Below are 19,128 nucleotides of genomic sequence, written 5' to 3' on the forward strand. Positions count from 1 at the left end.
TTTGCATATAAATTTTCAAGCTATCTGGGCAAAGATGTTTATTGTAGCTGGTAACAGTGACAACATACGGAAACAACATAAATCACTACCTATAAAGAGTCATAAACAGGATATATACACATATATAACAGTTGGTAATTTCAGCTGTTTGGGGAGGGCTATTTGCTTGAATTCCATTTCTGTCTGGTGTACCACATGCCTTCCTTCAGGGGGCAAAGGGCAGAGGAGAATGCAAATATTGAATAAGTAGAAAATATTTGGCTTTGGAGTTTCAAAAGCCTAGACCCTGATATTTAGAAGTTTGTGCAGAGAATAAGGAAACTTACCTACGTGCCCTGGTAAATAAAAACTTCCTAGCTTGGGAGAAGTGAGGGAGTCAGAGGGGAGTATATACATGCATACACATACCCTGGAAAGGGGCCTCCATTGGAGGCTGAATCCAGAGGTGGGAAGTAACACAAGCTACAGGTTATTTTGCTGAGTCTGTGAGAAAATAGAATGTGCTCCTAAGATGCCTAGAAATGACCATACCCTCACCTCTTTCCTCCCAATTTTGAGTATCCTGACATATTGTTAAAAGGGTAGGAAAGGAATGGCTATGTGGTGTGACTAAAAGATAGGTCTGAGAAAGCTGGCAAGATTTCCACCACATCACAGCATGGCACAGTAATCCCTTGTGTCTGAAAGGGACATGACACACAAAGGAGAACTGAGGATCTAATGGGACTAGAGTAGGAGCCGGGGATGGTCACTGGAGAGCTACGTGGATCAGGAAGGGAGGACTGGATGGGACAAATATATCCTGGCATCTGTCAGCATGGAAAGACAACAACCAAGAACAAGATCCTGCAGGCATGACCTCTGTTCTACATAAGCCTCAAGGAACTCAGCTAAATGCCAGGCCTGGAATTGGCAGAGATTAAGTTCTGACCACCAGAGGGAATAGAATCCTAAGATAAAACTAAGACGAATTAAGGAAAAATAAAGATAATTGAATGTCTTCCTTGCCTGAGTTAGTGGGATGAGAGAGTCTCACTCCACATACCATGAAGTAATGTGTATCTATCATAAATAATGAGGCAAAGATATATGCTCCGATGTGAAAGATTTGCAAGATAAATTTTAAATTAAAAAAGGCGAGAGAAATAATTTGAGTAGTGTGCATTTCATTTGAATAAAAATGCTGTATGTTCTAAATGTTGCCAGGATATGGAAGAAATGATTAACTGTGACTCCCTCTAGAGAGTGTAACTCGTCATCTGAAACCACTTTATAGAGATTTCTTTTAAACCAAAAGCTTATATTATTTTACAATACATATTTATCATATGTAATAAAATCATTTTCCTTATGCCCTGTTTTGTGATCCATTACATTTAATTAGAATACCATTTATGTGTAGCATTTATTTCAATAATTTCAGAATAAAGGCTGAAAATATGTGTCCTAAATATCTTTTGATAAAGCTGCCAAAGAGAATTCATTTGGTTTCCTTTTTCAGTGAGAAGGGGGTGTAGTATGGTGCCTTAAAGGAAAACTTCCCTCTATCATTTCTGAAAAAGTGGATATGCAACTTTTCTAACCATAAAGCGATAGAAAACTTTCCTAAAAATATGTCAACAACCAGAATAAAGATGTATGATTTGAAAAATTGGACAAAGTCATACATTTTCATACATTCTAGCATATGGTAAAATATGCAGGTAACAAACACTGAGCATATCATCAAAATTTATATATGCCGATAAAGAATGGATCCTTTAAAGACATCCTGTAGTTATTCAAAGCCACAGCAAACATTCATTAAGCCATTTTTTTCTTTTTGGAATTGCTCTCAAGTTTATGGCATGATGTTCTGACTGTCCTAGCAGATGCCAAATCATCATCCTTTAAGGATCAATTTTAATTTAAATTTTAATAGTGGTCAAAAGCCATTTAGAGTGAAGTATGGTGAATAAAGCAGTCACTCTATTTATTTATTTATTTATTTTTAAGTATTTTCTTTTTTTTCCCACTGTCCCGCATGGGGACTAAGCTACACATACATGTATACATAGTTTTTCCTCCCATTGTTGTGCTGCGATGTAAGTATCTAGACATAGTTCTCAGTGCTACACAACAGGATCTCATTGTAAATCCATTCCAAGAGCAATAGTCTGCATCCGTTAATCCCAAACTCCCAATCCCTCCCACTCCCTCCCTCTCTCCCCGGGCAGCCACAAGTCTATTCTCCAAGTCTATGATTTTGTTTTCTGTGGAAACGTTCATTTGTGCTGTATATTAGATTCCACTTATAAGTGATATCATATGGTATTTGTCTTTGTCTTTCTGACTTATTTCACTCAGTATGAGAGTCTCTAGTTCTATCCATGTTGCTGCAAATGGCATTAAGTTGTTCTTTTTTATGGCTGAGTACTATTCCATTGTGTATATATACCACATCTTCCTAATCCATTCATCTCTCGATGGACATTTGGGTTGTTTCCATGCCTTGGCTATTGTGAAGAGTGCTACAATAAACATGTTGGGTGCATGTGTCTTTTTCGGGAAAGTTTTGTCCGGATAGATGCCCAAGAGTGGGATTGCGGGGTCATATGGTACTTCTATGTATAGATTTCTAAGGTATCTCCAAACTGTTCTCCATAGTGATTATACCAGCTTACATTCCCACCAGCAGTGCAGGAGGGTTCCCTTTTCTCCACACCCCCTCCAGCACTTATTATTTGTGGACTTATTAATGATGGCCATTCTGACTGGTGTGAGGTGGTATCTCATGGTAGTTTTGATTTGCATTTCTCTAGTAATCAGTGATATGGAGCATTTTTTCATGTGCTTGGTGGCCATCTGTATATCTTCCTTGGAGAAATATCTCTTCAGGTCTTTTGCCCATTTTCTATTGATTGATTGGCTTTTTTGGTGTTGAGTTGTATAAGTTGTTTGTATATTCTAGACATTAAGCCCTTGTCAGTTGCATATTTGAAACTATTTTCTCCCATTCTGTAAGTTGTCTTTTTGTTTTCTTTATGGTTTCCTTTGCACATCACATCATGAACTTGATGTGAGAGAATGTTTTGCCTATGTTCTCTTCCAGGAGTTTGATGGTGTCTTGTCATTTAAGTCTTTCAGCCATTTTGAGTTTATTTTTGTGCATGGTGTGAGGGTGTGTTCTAATTTCACTGCTTTGCATGCAGCTGTCCAGGTTTCCCAGCAATTATTGCTCAATAGACTTTCTTTTTCTCATTTTATGCTCTTTCCTCCTTTTTCAAAGATTAATTGACCATAGGTGTCTGAGTTTCTTTCTGGGTTATCTATACTGTTCCATTGGTCTGTATGTCTGTTTTGGTACCAGTACCACACTGTTTTGATGACTGTGGCTTTGTAATATTGCTTGAAGTCTAGAATAGTTATGCCTCCTGCTTGGTTTTTGTTTCTCAGGATTGCTGTGGCAATTCTGGGTCTTTTGTGGTTCCATATAAATTTTTGGATTGTTTCTTCTAGTTCTGTGAAAAATGTCATGGGTAATTTGATAGGGATTGCATTGAATCTCTAGATTGCTTTGAGTAGTATGGCCATTCTTACAATATTAATTTTTCCAACCCAGGAGCATGGAATATCTTTCCATTTCTTTACATCTTCTTTAATTTCCTTGATTAATGTTTTCTAGTTCTCAGCATATAAGTCTTTCACCTCTGTGGTCAGGTGTATTCCCTGGTATTTGATTTTTGGGGGTGCAATTTTAAGAGGTATTGTATTTTTGTATTCCTTTTCTAATATTTCATTGTTAGTATACACAAATGCAGTAGTCACTCAATTTAGATAGCAAAATTTACAGTAAAAGAAAAGCATCATATAGGAGTTCCTGCCATGATGCATTGGGTTAAAAAATCTAACTACAGTGGCTCAGGTCACTGCAGAGGTACAGGTTCAACCCCTGGCCCAGCTCAGTGGATTAAAGGATCTGGTGTTGGCACAACTGCAGTGTAGGTCACAGTTGTGGCTTCCACAACTATGGCAACTGTGGCTTGGACTCAATCTCTGGCCCATATGCCATGGGTGCGGCCATAAAAAGAAAGAAAAAGGTGTGGTATAATTACAAAACAACATGATTGTTCTATAAGCTCTGAAAGAAACAATGCCTATTCCTCAAAGAAACTTGACTGTTTTAAAAAATACAGCATCATTTGAATTATGTTGCCTTCCTAATAAACTACTTTAAATTAACTTTGATGAATAAATTTTAACCTGTCTGCTAAAAACCAACCTAATGACTTATAGTAACATTCTGTTTATTATCATTGTTTTAAAATATGAGAGTACAAGATTTTTTAAGCTATATGTCTAAATACTTTAGATCAACATTTAAACTGGGTCATTAAACCAATTTAGTAGTTGCAACCAATATTAAAAATATAGACGAGGAAATACCAGAATGCCACAAGTATAGTCGACGTAAGTATGACTTTATCAAATTATTTCAGTAATATATTTTTAGTCAAGCATTCCTTATTCAGCAAAAATTTATTGGGCAAACACTCTACACCTGTCAGCCATTTGGACCACCACCTGGTATTCTCTCACCTAGATGTGTCTAACTTCTTTCAGCCTTAACATTCTCTGGAATAATGAATTCCAAGTTTAATTGCATTTTGAAAATTTTTCCAGAAAATATTTTTAAGTGATTACTGTGTGCTAGAACTTTATGTGCACTTTACTATAGTATCTCATTTAATCTTTGTTCTAGTTAAAATTGCTGCATAAAATACCATTCTAAAACACAGTGGGTTAAAACAACAATAATCACTTACCTAGTTCACAAACTTTGAGCTAAGTCAGCAATCAATAGAAAAGGCTTATGTCTGTTCCATGTTGTATCAGTTGGGGCAGCTTCACTGGGGTTGGAGAATCTGCTTCTAGTATGTGTTAATGCATGGCTGGCAAGTTGGTGCTGGCTGTCAGGTGGGAACTCAGTCATGGAAAAAGGCAAGGAGACCCCATGCCTCTCCCTGGTTTCTAGGATTTCTTCTCACCATGGTTGGATGGATGAGTTCCTAGAAAAAGCATCCCCAGCGATAGTAGGTTTCTTTTTTTTAGGTTGTGCATATATATTTTTTATTAGAGCATAGTTGATTTACAATGTTGTGTCAATTTCTGCTGTACACATAATGACCCAGTCATGTCTATGTGTATATCTATATATACATTCTTTTTCTCATACTATCTTCCATCATGTTCTACCCCAAGAGATTGGATATAGTAGCTCCTGGCACTGTATAGTAGGATCTCACTGCTTATCCATTCTAAATGTAATAGGTTGCATTACCAACCCTAAACTCCTAGTCCATCCCCACCCCCAAATTCCCAACCACAGATCTGTTCTCCATGTGCCTGAGTTTGTTTCTGTTTTGCAGATAGAATCATGTGTGCCATCTTAAGATAGCTAGTTTCTTAAACATCCAGAACCTGACACCATGCATTCCATTCATGAAGTAACCATAAAGCCCAGATTAAGTAGGAGGAGACACTGACTCTACTCCATGATGCAAGAAGTGTCAAAAAATTGGGGAACCATGACTCAAACTGCCACATCTTCAAATAGCCACATAAGGTGTATTTTCTATTGATACATCCCAATCTTACAGACAAGGCAGCTGACACAAAGAGATACTTAGTAATTTTCCCCAAAGTCACACAGCTTTTACAGGTCACCTAAGCCCTGGGCCTAGGTCTTTCTGTCTCCAAAGCCAGGCTCTTGTGACTCTGCTATTCTTCTGATTAGTGCATATAAAACTCTACATTGTTCATAATTTATAGCCAGGATTTGTTGTTTCAGGGTAAAAGCCAATAAGTGCCATAAATTGAGAAAAGTATGAGTAAGGATTTACTGATAGTAGATAAAAAGACGAAAGAGCTTAGTAATCTGTGAAAGAAATACAAAAAGGTTGGAAGACACACAATCAAGATAATGCTTGAATTTAAGCAAAATAGTAGTACACGAGAAAGTCATTCTTGACTTATTAACCTTTTTGAAAAAAACTATTCCAGATGGAGATAAACATGTTCCTCAAGTATGCAATGAAATTCTTTTAGCCTTTAAGAAGAAAAGTGCTCTAAATGAAAAGTACTTTTATTATCAGCCAAAACAACCCCTATCAACATTGCAGGAGTATGGGTGATTTTTTTCCTTATGTCTCCAGAACTAAATACTAAATAGGGTCTAGTATTCTTTTTTTCTGTGATGTTAGCTGTAAGTGGTTCTTAGATATTCAACACGAAACTCAGTTCTACCCTTTGAGGTTAACCCTTGCTCTCTAACACAAAATATAAAAATATTTAAAATTCAGAAGAGTGCGAAACACACCATTGGCTTGTTGAAAGAACAAATTTCTTCCTAGAAGGAAAACAGAGGAGCCATTCAAATTCATAGAAATAATTTAAATGTGTTTTCAAGTGTTCAGGATATAGTGGCAGTTTGGTTTCCAGTGGCATTCTTTAACTTCAAAAGGTGTGCTTTCTGCTTTAAAAAAAAAAAAAATGGAAGGACTACTTTTATTTTTCAGGCAGCAATAAAAATCTTAACTTCCATGATGTTCAATACACTAACATGTGGAGAAGCTGACAGTGCTTTTGATCACTATTTTCACACCGCATTTGCACTGCTGGGACAACGCCTGTTGTATTCACTCTTGTAACCCCAATACCTAGTATTGTGTTTGGGTTAAGACATTTGATAAACAATTGCTGAATGAATGAGACATTTCATTTGTTTTAAGAAACAATATTTAGGAGTCCCCATCGTGGCACAGCAGAAACGAATCCATCTAGGAACCATGAGGTTACATTCAATCCCTGGCCTCATTCAGTAGGTTAAGGATCTGGCGTTGCTGTGAGCTGTGGTGTAGGTTGCAGATGAGGCTCGGGTCTGGTGTTGCTGAGGCTCCGGCCTGGGAACCTGCACATGCTGTGGGTGTGCCCCCCCCCCCAAAAAAAAGGAAAAAAGAGATAATATTTAGTCATAGTCCATGTACATTTCATGGGTTGAATGAGTTTGATCAGTATGTAAAAATACATTTTTACCTTGCTTCCCTTAATAGTTAAAGAGCAGCAGGCATATTAGAGACCATCTCTTTTAAACGTTTGTTACAAATAAAGAAATTGGGCCTAGAATCAGAGAACCTAGCAAACCTGGCCAAAGTTCATGGATGCTGCTGAGAGTCAAACCAGGCAGACCCCCATCCAAGTGGACAAGGACTTCGCTACCCTCATTATCAATATGAAAGGGAAATGCAACTGCCCTTTACAGACCAAACATGCACCCGTGTTCCCCCAGATGAGGTTTAGCTTGGAAAAGAGAATTGATCACATAAATGAATTCAAGCATTTGTAATTTCTTTTTTCTCCTTAAAACATTAGCTTTGTTATTATTTTCACTATCTTTACATCACTTTTTTTTAGTACATTCAAATGTTGAAAAGACCACGGTTGTGTTTATTACCATAGTGCCTGTTACCCAGTAAGTTAATAGGAAGAAAACAAATATAAAGCTGTGTTGTTAGAACACCTCCAGGAGTCTCACTTGTTCCATATACTGGTTATACATATGGAGACTGGCTTTCCTACTCTGCTCAAGAGGCAAGATGCCTAGGAACCATGAAGATGGTTGCATTTCTTTTAAAATCAGTGGGAAAAAAAAGAAAAATAATCCAGATTGGATGTTATTCATCCTTACACCAAGAGAAGCACAAGTGTTTTAATGTTTTTATAGAGAAAGCGCTCATGAAGGCAAAACTTCTGAGGGCCCATTGGAAATCATGATGTGGCCCTTGGCTCTCTGGGGTGCTTTAAGAATGGATGATGCTACAGAAGTGCACTGAGCTCATTGAAAATCTACAGACCATGGTGAGAGTGGGCATCCTTGTGTTGTTCCAGATTTTAGTGGGAAAACTTTCACTTTTCTCTATTGAGTATTATGCTGGCTGTGGGTTTGTCACAAATGGCTTTGATTATGTTAAGATATGTTCCCTCTAAACCCACCTTAGTAAGAGTTTTTACCATGAATGGATGTTGGAGTTTATCAAATGCTTTCCCTGCATCTATTGAGATGATCATGTGGTTTTTGACTTTTCTTTTGTTAGCATGGTATTGATTTATTTGCATATGTTGAACCATCCTTATGAAACTGGGATGAATGCCACTTTGTTGTGGTGTATGATCTTATTTATATGTTGTTGGATTCGGTTGGCTAAAATTTTGCTGAGAATTTTTATGTCTATATTCATCAAAGATATTGGCCTCAGGTTTTCTTTTTTGGTGGTATCTTTACTCGGTTTTGGTATTACAGTGATGTATTAGGGTATTAGAATGTCTTTGGGAGTGTTTCTTCTTCAACATTTTGGAAAAGTTTAAGGAGGACGGGTATAAGTTTCTCTTTGTATGTTTGGTAGAATTCATCTGTGAAGCCATCTAGTCCTGGACTTTTATTTGTAGGGAGTGTTTTTATTACATATTCAATTTCATTTCTAGTAATAGGTCTGTTCAGTTGATCTATTTATTCTTGATTCAGTTTTGACAGGCTCTAGGTCTCTAGAAAGTTTTCTATTTCTTCTAGGTTGTCAAATTCACTGGCATACATTTCAACATAGTATTGGAAGTCCTAGCCAGAGCAATGAGACAAACAAAAGAAATAAAAGGTATCCAAATTGGAACAGAAGAGGTAAAATTGTCACTGTATGCAAATGACATGATACCATACATACATAAAACCCTAAGTACTCAACTCAAAAAATACTCGAACTGATCAAAAAATTCAGCAAAGTAGCAGGATATAAGATTAACATTCAGAAATCAGTTGCATTTCTGTATACGAACAATGAAATATTAGAAAAGGAATACAAAAATACAGTACCTTTTAAAATTGCACCCCCAAAAATCAAATACCGGGGAATACACCTGACCACAGAGGTGAAAGACTTATATGCTGAGAACTAGAAAACATTAATCAAGGAAATTAAAGAAGATGTAAAGAAATGGAAAGACATTCCATGCTCCTGGGTTGGAAAAATTAATATTGTAAAAATGGCCATACTACCCAAAGCAATCTAAAGATTCAATGCAATCCCTATCAAATTACCCATGACATTTTTCATAGAACTAGAACATACAATCCAAAAAAAAATTATATGGAACCACAAAAGACCCAGAATTGCCAAAGCAATTCCAAGGAACAAAAACTAAGCAGGAGGCATAACTCTCTCAGACTTCAGGCAATATTACAAAGCACAGTAATCAAGACACTGTGGTACTGGTATCAAAACAGACATACAGACCAATGGAACAGTATAGATAACCCAGAAAGAAACCCAGACACCTATGGTCAATTAATCTTTGACAAAGGAGGCAAGAATTTAAAAGGGGGAAAAGACAGTCGTTTCAGCAAGTGGGGCTGGGAAAACTGGACAGTTGCATGTAAATCAATGAAACTGGAACACACCCTCACATCACACGCAAATATAAACTCAAAATAGCTTAAAGACTTAAATGTAAGTAAGACACCATCAAACTCCTGGAACAGAACATAGGCAAAACATTCTCTGACATCAACCATACAAATGTTTTCTCAAAGTAACAGAAATAAAAGCAAAAATAAACCAATGGGACCTAATCAAACTGAAAAGCTTTTGCACAGCAAAGGAAACCAAAAAGAAAACAAAAAGACAACTTACAGAATGGGAGAAAATAGTTTCAAATGATGCAACTGATAAGTGCTTAATGTCTAGAATATACAAACAACTTACACAACTCAATGGCAAAAAAGCCAACAACCCAACTGAAAAATGGGCAAAAGACCTGAAGAGACATTGAACAGACACATGAAAAAATGCTCCATATCACTGATTATTAGAGAAATGCAAATCAAAACTACCATGAGATACCATCTCACACCAGTCAGATTGGCTATCATTAATAAGTCCACAAACAACAAATGCCAGAGAGGGTGTGGAGAAAAGGAAACCCTCCTGCACTGTTGGTGGGACTGTAAGCTGGTACAACCACTATGGAGAACAATATGGAGGTACCTTAGAAATCTATACGTAGAACTACCATATGACCCAGCAATTCCACTCTTGGGCATATATCTGGACAAAACTTTCCTTAAAAAAGACATATGCACCCGCATGTTCATTGCAGCTCTATTCACAATAGCCAAGACATGGAAACAACCCAAATGTCCATGGACAGACGATTGGATTAGGAAGATGTGGTACATATACACCAAGGAATACTACTCAGCCATAAAAAGAACAAAATAATGCCATTTGCAGCACCATGGATGGAACTAAAGACTCTCATAGTGAGTGAAGGAAGCCAGAAAGAGAAAGACAAATGCCATATGATATCACTTATATCTGGAATCTAATATACAGCACAAATGAACATTTCCACAGGAAAGAAAATCATGGACTTGCAGAATAGACTTGTGGTTGCCAAGGGGGAAAGGGAGGACATGGGGTGGTTGGGGAGCTTGGGGTTAATAGATACAAACTATTGCCTTTGGAATGGATTAGCAATGAGATCCTGCTGTGTAGCACTGGGAGCTCTGTGTAGTCACTTATGATGGAGCATGATAATGTGCGAAAATAGAATGTGCACATGTATGTGTAACTGGGTCACCATGCTGTCCAGTAGGAAAAAAAAAAAAACGGTATTGGGGAAATAACTATCAAAAAAAAAAAAGAAAAGAAATATCTTGGGTTAGCAAATGGTGAAGTCAAAGTCAGTGGCAGAAACTGTGAGGGATCTGTTCTCTCAAAGTTTGTTGAGGAAAAGGATTCATAAGTTTTTCCCATGGACTATCTATCTCTGAGCTACATTTAAAGGAGCTGTTGTGCACTTTCCTGGGATATTAATGGGCCTGAAGGGACTGCCAGGCTCCTAAGCAGCTGCAGCAGGAGTAGGTTACCAGTTGAGGCCAGAGCACATGCCTCAGTTCAAAGGGGGCCAGGAGACTGGTTCCCCACCAGGGATTGAGAGTGTCATTATAAAGGGAAATCTTTCAGGCTGACAGAATAAAGCCAGTTTACAACAATGTTAGTCAACTAACAGCTTTCCTGCACCAATGACCCCTGTTTGCTTCTGTCAGAAAGCTGTTAACAAGGGGGAGGAGAAGCCACGAAAAGGAAGAAGAAGCAAACCACAGTATCCTCCAGCACGTATAGGCTTCCTACCTGCATGAGGTCCTGACTGCTGCATCCGAGAGGAGTTAACTTTTACTCTATTTTGACATTTTGATTACTATATGGGAGTGGAAATTCCACATGTCAGAATCAAGACAATTTTAAATGACCATACAACATTTTATTAAAAGAGCAATCCAGTCATGCCTGAGGCTTGCTGAAGGGGCCTGAGGGAACTCTCCTCCCCACCCCCTGCATCAAATAAATGTTAAAGAGATCTTGAGAAACAAAACAAAACAAAACCTGGCAATTTGTTCAGTGTCATCCATTTCAGCAAAAGTATTCTGAAATAGTTAATCAGTTCAGAAATGGTTTCACAAATTGAGATTTCCTGTCACTTGAATATTCATTATTTCACCGTGTGGAATAATCATTCTTCATGTAATAAACAAACAGATAAAATGAGCACAGAATTTAATGCATGATTTTACACACCAAGCCATAAATGAGGGGAAAGAGTCTCCAAGAGAATTAATATAAAAAGGAAGGTGCCTCTTTTTATAAAGTCAATGATGACACAACATCCAGGCAGCAAAAGAAGAGGGCTGGGTGAAACTAAGCAAATCCCTATTTCATGTTGTAGGCTGCCAATCACATCAATCAATCCGTTCTTGATAAACACAAGACATGTGTTTGACTGTGATCACTTCTGTTTATATAAAAATATTCATGGAAAATATAGAAATATTTTGAAAGTTTAGGGAACTTTAATATAGAGGGGAATTGTGGAATTGTTTATCACTGAAAGTGCATATCCCAAATATACATTTTTTGGAAATATCTTTACTCTTTCAATCCTAGAAATTTCTTTCAACTTCTAAGTAATTTTATTTGTATGAAATACATGTGAAAAGATTTTTCAAATAACTTTAATAAAAATAAATAACTGAAATTCATTTATTTATTTAAGTATCTTGTGTACATCTACTCCAATTACAAAATATGCACAAATTGTTTTCCTAATAATATGAAGATATGATTTGCCTATGAATAAGGAAATTAATGAATGATGGATTTTCCTCACAAATGCTTGACCATGGAAAGGTAGGTTTTAAGAGTTCTAGTTGAAATGAATATTCACACAACTGCTTTTAAAACATGAAAACTCATCTTAGGATTGATATAATAGCCATTCCTTTATGGTTCATTTTTGAAGTTATTATTTCTAATGATCATTTCTCTGATACAAAGGGTGTTAAAAATATCTGCTGACGGGAACACTGCTAGAAAGCCTTTTGTAAGGAACATCTTCAATAAAAAATATCAATTACTTCCCTTCACAGAAGTGATATTCTAAGTCTATCCCATCTTATTCAATACTGTCCCATTCAAACCCACTTTGTAGCCTTCTACCTTTACTGGTCACCTAATAGGTACTGGACACTAAGCTTAGTAATAAATGTGCTACAAATATGAGGAATCCTTATTTTCTACCTTTAAGGAGATCATTTATTCATCTAACAAACATTGGGTGTGAGCCTATTATGCTACAGATTTCCTATGGGAGTTGGAGATACAGTTAGCAGAAATGTGGCCAAGGTTCTGTCCATGTGAAGCTTACACAGTATAGTAGGAAGGTAAATACTGAAAAAGTTAAATCTAAGCATAGTTGTTACACAGAAGTACTGGATGCGTTATGACAGCACATGACAGGGGCACCTAACTCATCTGCAATATTAGGTCAGGCTGTTATGTGGACAGCAGGCACTAAATTATAATATCTGTAGGAGTTCCCGCACAGTGGGTTAAGTCTATGGCATTGAGGCAGCTATGGCATAGGGTGTGGCTACAGCTCATATTTGATACCTGGCCTGGGGAACATCCATATGCCATGGATGCAACTGAAAAAGAAAAAAAAAATACATAAATAAAATAACTGGAATAAATCCAGAGGATTATAAGTGCTAAAAGAAACATTCCAGGGAGTTCTCATGGCTCAGTGGTAGTGAACCCGACTAGTATCCATGAGGACACGGGTCCGATCCCTGGGCTCACTCAGTGGGTTAAGGATCTGGTTTTGCTGTGAGCTGTGGTGTAGGTCACAGACACAGCTTGGATCTGGAATGGCTGTGGCTGTGGCAGAGGCTACCAGCTGCAGCTCCGATTTGACCCCTAGCCTATAAATTTCTATATGCCATGGGTGTGGCCCTAAAAAAAAAGACAAAAAAAAAAAAAAAGAAAGAAACATTCCAAAGTACAAGGAACAATGAGGTAAGAGTGACCAGTTCTAATTGGTATATGACTAAAGAAAGCAGAAATCTGGAAGCCTACCCAGATGCCATTTGAATACAGCAATGAAAGATATTTTTTCAGGGAAGAGTTTAAACCCTCAAAACAAACTTCAAAACGTAATGGCATGAACAAAGTACTACCTTTAGCTCAAATGACGCTATCATCCTCCAGACATGACTTTCATCTTTGGCTCCAAAGTAGCTGCTCCTGCTCCTGTCATCACATATGTATCCTAGCCAGCAGAAAGAGAGAAGGGAAGTAGACCGTATGAAATAACAAGGAAGAGTAACCATAATAAAATGTAAAGTGAAAAATGTAGGTTGTGTAATAATCTATATGGTATTATTTCTGTAAAATATAGCATATATACTATTTGAAATATATAACATGTGTATATTATATTGGGGGATATATACACATATAATATATGTATGTATATTTCCTGAATAGAAGAATATTCTATTCCAAATATATCTCTATTCAGGAAATTGCATGTTCCTTTGGGCAATGGAAGTAGCAGGTAGAAAGAAGGCATTTCTACCTTAAATAGCTCTATATTATTCAAAATTTTATATGTATTACTCTGAAAATAGCTCTAAAATAAAGGATACCAGAAGAGTTAATGTGCTTATATTTCTCCCCATAAACACAAATACACATAACTTACACATTAAACCAAAAAGCATTACTTTTAATTAACTTTATATAGTAATAAAAGCCATCAGAGAAAATACACTTTTCTCTTGGTTAGTTTAAAGATCATGCTAAGGAAAAAGTAATCCAACATTCATTCCATTGAATGAAGAATTTCATAAACATGCTCCATTTCTTATTCTACCATTGAGCATAATAGGTCCCCAGCTAGAGAAATAATAGTACTAAGCAGTGACTAACTTTTTTTTTGACTTCAGGATGTCAACTTAGGATTGCTAGATCTATCATATTTTAAAATTAAGACTTCATTTTTTAGAGCAGTTTTAGGTTCATAGCAAAATTGAGCAGAAGGCAGAGAGATTTCTCATACATGCCGTGGCCCCACACATGCATAGCCTCCCCCACTATCAGCTTTCACTGATGCATCTATACTCACACATCATAATCACCAAATGTCCATAGTTTACATTACGGTCACTCTTGATGTTGTATATTATACGGGCTTGGAAAATGTATAATTACATGTATCCATCATCACAGTATGATCCAGAGTATTTTCATTGCCTTAAAAATCCTCTGAGTGCTGCCCATTCACCCCTCCCTCTACCCTAATGTCTGGAAACTACTGCTGTTTTTACTATCTCTACAGCTTTGCCTTTTCTAGATTGTCATATAGCTGGAATCATACATTATGCAGACTTCTCAGGTTGGCTTCCAATATTTAAATATACATTTAAAGTTCCTCTACATCTTTTCATGAATTAATAGCTCAGTTTTCCTAGGCAAGCATATTCCTATCACCTCATTAGTATTTAACTTCCTTAACACTAAGGTAAAACAAGATTTCCTTTGGATATCTTGAAAATAATGAGAACAGTGCTTTTCTTGGGAATAAATGATGTTCCAAATATCATTAGTAGTAAGACTGAAACTAAAAGGACATAGAAAGATTGAGAATGTGGAATACATAGGAATAAACTTAACCAAGGAGGTGAAAGACTTCCTCAGTTAAAATTATAAAATGCTGATGAAAGAAATTAAAGAAGACTCAAATAATTGGAAGGACATCCATATTCGTGGATTAGAATCCTTAATAAGTTTAAAAATGTCCATAGCACCCGAAGTAATCAATCTACAACCACTGCAATCCCTATCAAGTTCCCACAGCATTTTTCACAGAAAGAGAAAAAAAAAACCCTTAAAACTCATAAGGAACCACAAAGACATTAAATAACCAAAATAACCTTTAGAAAGAAGAACAAAGCTGAAGGTATCATGCTTCCTGATTTCAAAACACTTAAAAATTAAAGCATTAAAAAGAGTTGGTGCCCACATAAAGACCGACACAGACCAACAATACAAAAGCCCAGAAACAAACGCAGTTGCATATATGTTTAACTAATCTTCAGCAAGATTGCCAGGGTTACATAATCAGGAAAGGACAGTCTCGTCAGCAAAAGGTGTTGAGGGGATTGGATACCCATGTGTTCTTACCACAATTAAAAAAAAAAAAAAAAAGGATGAAGGCGTTCCCGTCATGGCGCAGTGGTTAATGAATCTGACTAGGAGCCATGAGGCTGCAGGTTCAATCCCCGGCCTTTCTCAGTGGGTTAAGGATCTGGCATTTCCATGAGCTGTGGTGTAGGTTGCAGATGCGGCTCGGATCTGGTATTGCTGTGGCTCTGGTATAGGCTGGCATCTACAGCTCCGATTAGATCCCTAGCCTGGGAACCTCCATACGCCGCAGGAAGCAGCCCTAGAAAAGACAAAAAAAAAAGGATGAAAATGTGGGTGATCAGCTCCCTGATATTTAATTAGTCAATGGTATTGGTAACTAAATAAAAGATTCATCAGTATCTCCAATTTCCAGTTGTGGTCTGAGAGGTACATATTTTACATTCTATATAATTAGAAGGTACAAAATGTAAATTCAAACTCTTAAGAATGACTGGATTCAAACTTGGCTTCACTGCCATTTAGTTGTATGAACTTGGGCAAGCCATTCATTTGTCCATGTTTCAGCTTCATTATTTGTGAAATCATAACTAACCCCTAGTTTATAAGGAGCTTATCACACTACCTGGTACATACAGGTTCTCAACAGAAGTAACTTACCATGACTCTGTTGATGATATCTGCTGACCATGGTTTGGAGAAAGGATTCTTTCATTTTTCTGTCTCCCCTCCCTCTTTCTTTTTTTCTTCTCTCCTTTGTCTCTTTTAAGTGTTTTTTTTTTTTTTTAACCTGCATTCTATTTCTGGAAAAGAGCCTATGTAATTGTATCTTTCTTCTGGGTATTATTTGCCAAGCAGGTGTAAAAGTGTAGTGCAATATAATTTAGTAAAACCTAATTTTAGGTATTGGATTTGTACTTCTCTCTGTGTGAGCAGATCCAGCAGGGTCCTCACAGAATTGTCAAGCTGTGTGAAAGAGTACATGATCATGAAGGGCCAAAGGAGTCAATTTTCTAATGTCTCATATTTGACTTAATTTGTTTTTTTTTTTTTTTACTTAAAGGTAAGAATAGGAAGGAATAAGTAAACGAGTTCTCATAATTTCTGAACAAGTAAGGTTTCCTTTTGCCTCATTAAGAGCAGATGCAAAAACCATTTTGTCACAGTGCAACACAGGGTCTAAAGGCCATCTGGAGAATTTAATAAAATGGAAAGTCGGTAAAATTTGGATTACATACTTTTACTAAAGATGTGAAAGAATAGATCTGATCTTTCCTGTCTTCATCGTGAAATAAGAATATAATTATTAGAGACTGCAAATACTGCCAAGAAAAGTATTTTTAAGAAAAATCATAAAAATTCCTGCCAAAGTTCTACTTATAAACATCAAAGAAATAAAAAACTTTAATATTAAATTGCTTTTTTTAGGAAGTATATCAGGAAACCTCCCCCTGAAAATGTTTTAAGAATGACCCAATATTCTTACCAACCAGAAAGAAAGAAGCATTTTGGGGAAAATAAATCAGATTTCCAAAAAGAAGGCAACAAAGAGAAGCAAACACATGATTTTCCCAAAGTGTTTATTGTAAGTGGTGGTTGAATGATAACCACTACTTGGGGTCCAAATACCATACACCATCTCCTTATCACTGGGGTAGGTTCTATTTCTTGGCCTTTTAGTAGCTTTCTGTATTAGGTTCTTCTGAATGCTTCACTTGTGTTAACTCATTTACTGTTACAAAGTGATGTGGGTGGTATAGTTATTAACCCCATTTTACAGATAGGAAAACAGAGTGACAAGATTTTAAGTGACTTTTTTGCTTAAGGTCACACAACTAGGAAGTGATAAGGCCAGAATGTGATGAACTCAGTCCATCTGATTCTAGAACTTGTGTCATTATTTCTCATGCTGGACTCTTGCCTGGGGAAGAAGACTTTAGGCAAGGTGTGCCCATTCCTTGGGCTCCATTTAACTCATGTAAAAAGGGTAGTGAGCGGTATGGGATTAACTCAGTGCTGTTATGATCCATGAATCTGTGAAAACAGGGAAGTGATCCAAGGAGAACGTCAAAAATGACAAGCATTTTGGAAAAACAAAGCTAATGATGAAAGACAAAAATAACAGAATGATCGAGCCTTTGAGAAGGGAGAGTATATTTGTAATTATGTTCATGGAATAACAGCATAGTAATAATAGTAGTAGTAGCAGCAGACAATGGTGCCCATCTTTTTATTTCTCCAGAGAAATTTTGTTTATGTTTCAGCAAGAAAAATATTTTTGCCTAAAGCTTGTGACAGTTTCAGATTTGCACAGGAAACTGCATATCATCTTTTTCTTGGAAAGTTATGAGGGTGCAAGAAAAATCATGACTCTGCTGTTTACCATCCATAAAATTTCAGCTGAGATTTTTAATTTCTCTGAGCCTGTGTTTTCTTCCATACAAGGCAAGAAACAGTAGTACATACTTACATGGTTGATGAAGATATTAAATGAGTTATGTCCAGAGAGGTGCTTAGTATTCTGTCCAGGATCTACTTACCACTTAAATACATTGCAAGGGTCATTATTGTGATTACTGTTACTATTTTCCCTGGGGTCAGTGATGAATCCCTTGACATGAGTTTTGGACCTCTAATGTGCATAGATTAAAGCCTGGTCATATTTGCACATATATCTTTTGTTTAAAACAAAGATATAAATAGCAAAATATTTTGCAACTTGAATTTACATTAGCCATCCACATTTGAAGTTTTTTTTATCAATTCTGATTGTCAATTAACAATGATCCTATTTGAATGCTAAAAATTCCATAGAAAACCTATAGAATCTTTTTTTTTTTTTTTTTTGGATAAAGTTTCAAACCAAACACACATCCTTCCATGTTTTATTGCAGCCATTTAAGACTGAAACAGAGATAAACATGGCTTCACTTCATCAGTGGGTTGATAGATAATGCTACATGTATTGTAAAATCAGAGTTCTTAATGTTTCCTCACCATTTCCTGTCCTGTGTACCAGTGGCCCCATGCAAACCAAGCACACAAACGAATATTACACAGATGTGCTATTGGCCTTTGCTTTCGTGCTTACCAGTTAAGAGTTGGAAAGATCAGGTTAGCAGCAGAGGATGAAATAGATAACATTTTTCATGACTTCCACTCATTACTTATTTTCGGTAATTTTTTTTTTGGCTGCACCTGTGACATGTGGAAGTTTCCAGGCCAGGGATCGAACCCACACCACGGTTGCAACCTGTGCCACAGCTGTGGCAACAGTTGATCCTTAACCTGCTGCAGCACAAGGGAACTTTCCTTATTTTCGGTATTTTAAATAACACTAACATATGGGTGGTATTTCCTCCTGTATTAAGTTGCTATGGATAAAATTTTAAATCACTTTTTCCTTTTTGCCACAAGAGACATAGGAAGATGAAACCCAGGTATGTTATTTCCTGAGATGGAGATTTAATTTGCCTGAATAACTCAAGTTCAAGTCCATCTACAGCAGCTTGGTACTTTTTTTTTTTTTTATTTGATTCAAGGTTAACCCTTTTTG

General features: G+C 36.7%; 1 long non-coding RNA gene across 3 annotated transcripts in view; it reads right to left on the reverse strand.

Annotated features, from left to right (window-relative positions):
• LOC106505628 (uncharacterized) overlaps positions 1 to 19,128 on the reverse strand; it is a 179,422-nt gene that overhangs the window by 156,573 nt on the left and 3,721 nt on the right. For 2 of the 3 annotated variants that reach the window (XR_014823445.1, XR_014823446.1), the window contains exon 3: positions 13,604 to 13,695. This is a non-coding gene — a long non-coding RNA (uncharacterized LOC106505628). Of the gene's footprint in view, positions 1 to 4,805; positions 5,049 to 13,603; positions 13,696 to 19,128 lie in introns of all 3 variants that reach the window. The other variant, XR_001300230.3, reaches the window with a different exon arrangement.

The sequence above is a fragment of the Sus scrofa genome, chromosome 13 (genome assembly GCF_054392235.1).
Source record: "Sus scrofa isolate SSC_HxYL_T2T_F1_AM1 chromosome 13, Sscrofa_HxYL_maternal_Yorkshire_Landrace_v2.0, whole genome shotgun sequence".
Taxonomy (NCBI): domain Eukaryota; kingdom Metazoa; phylum Chordata; class Mammalia; order Artiodactyla; family Suidae; genus Sus; species Sus scrofa.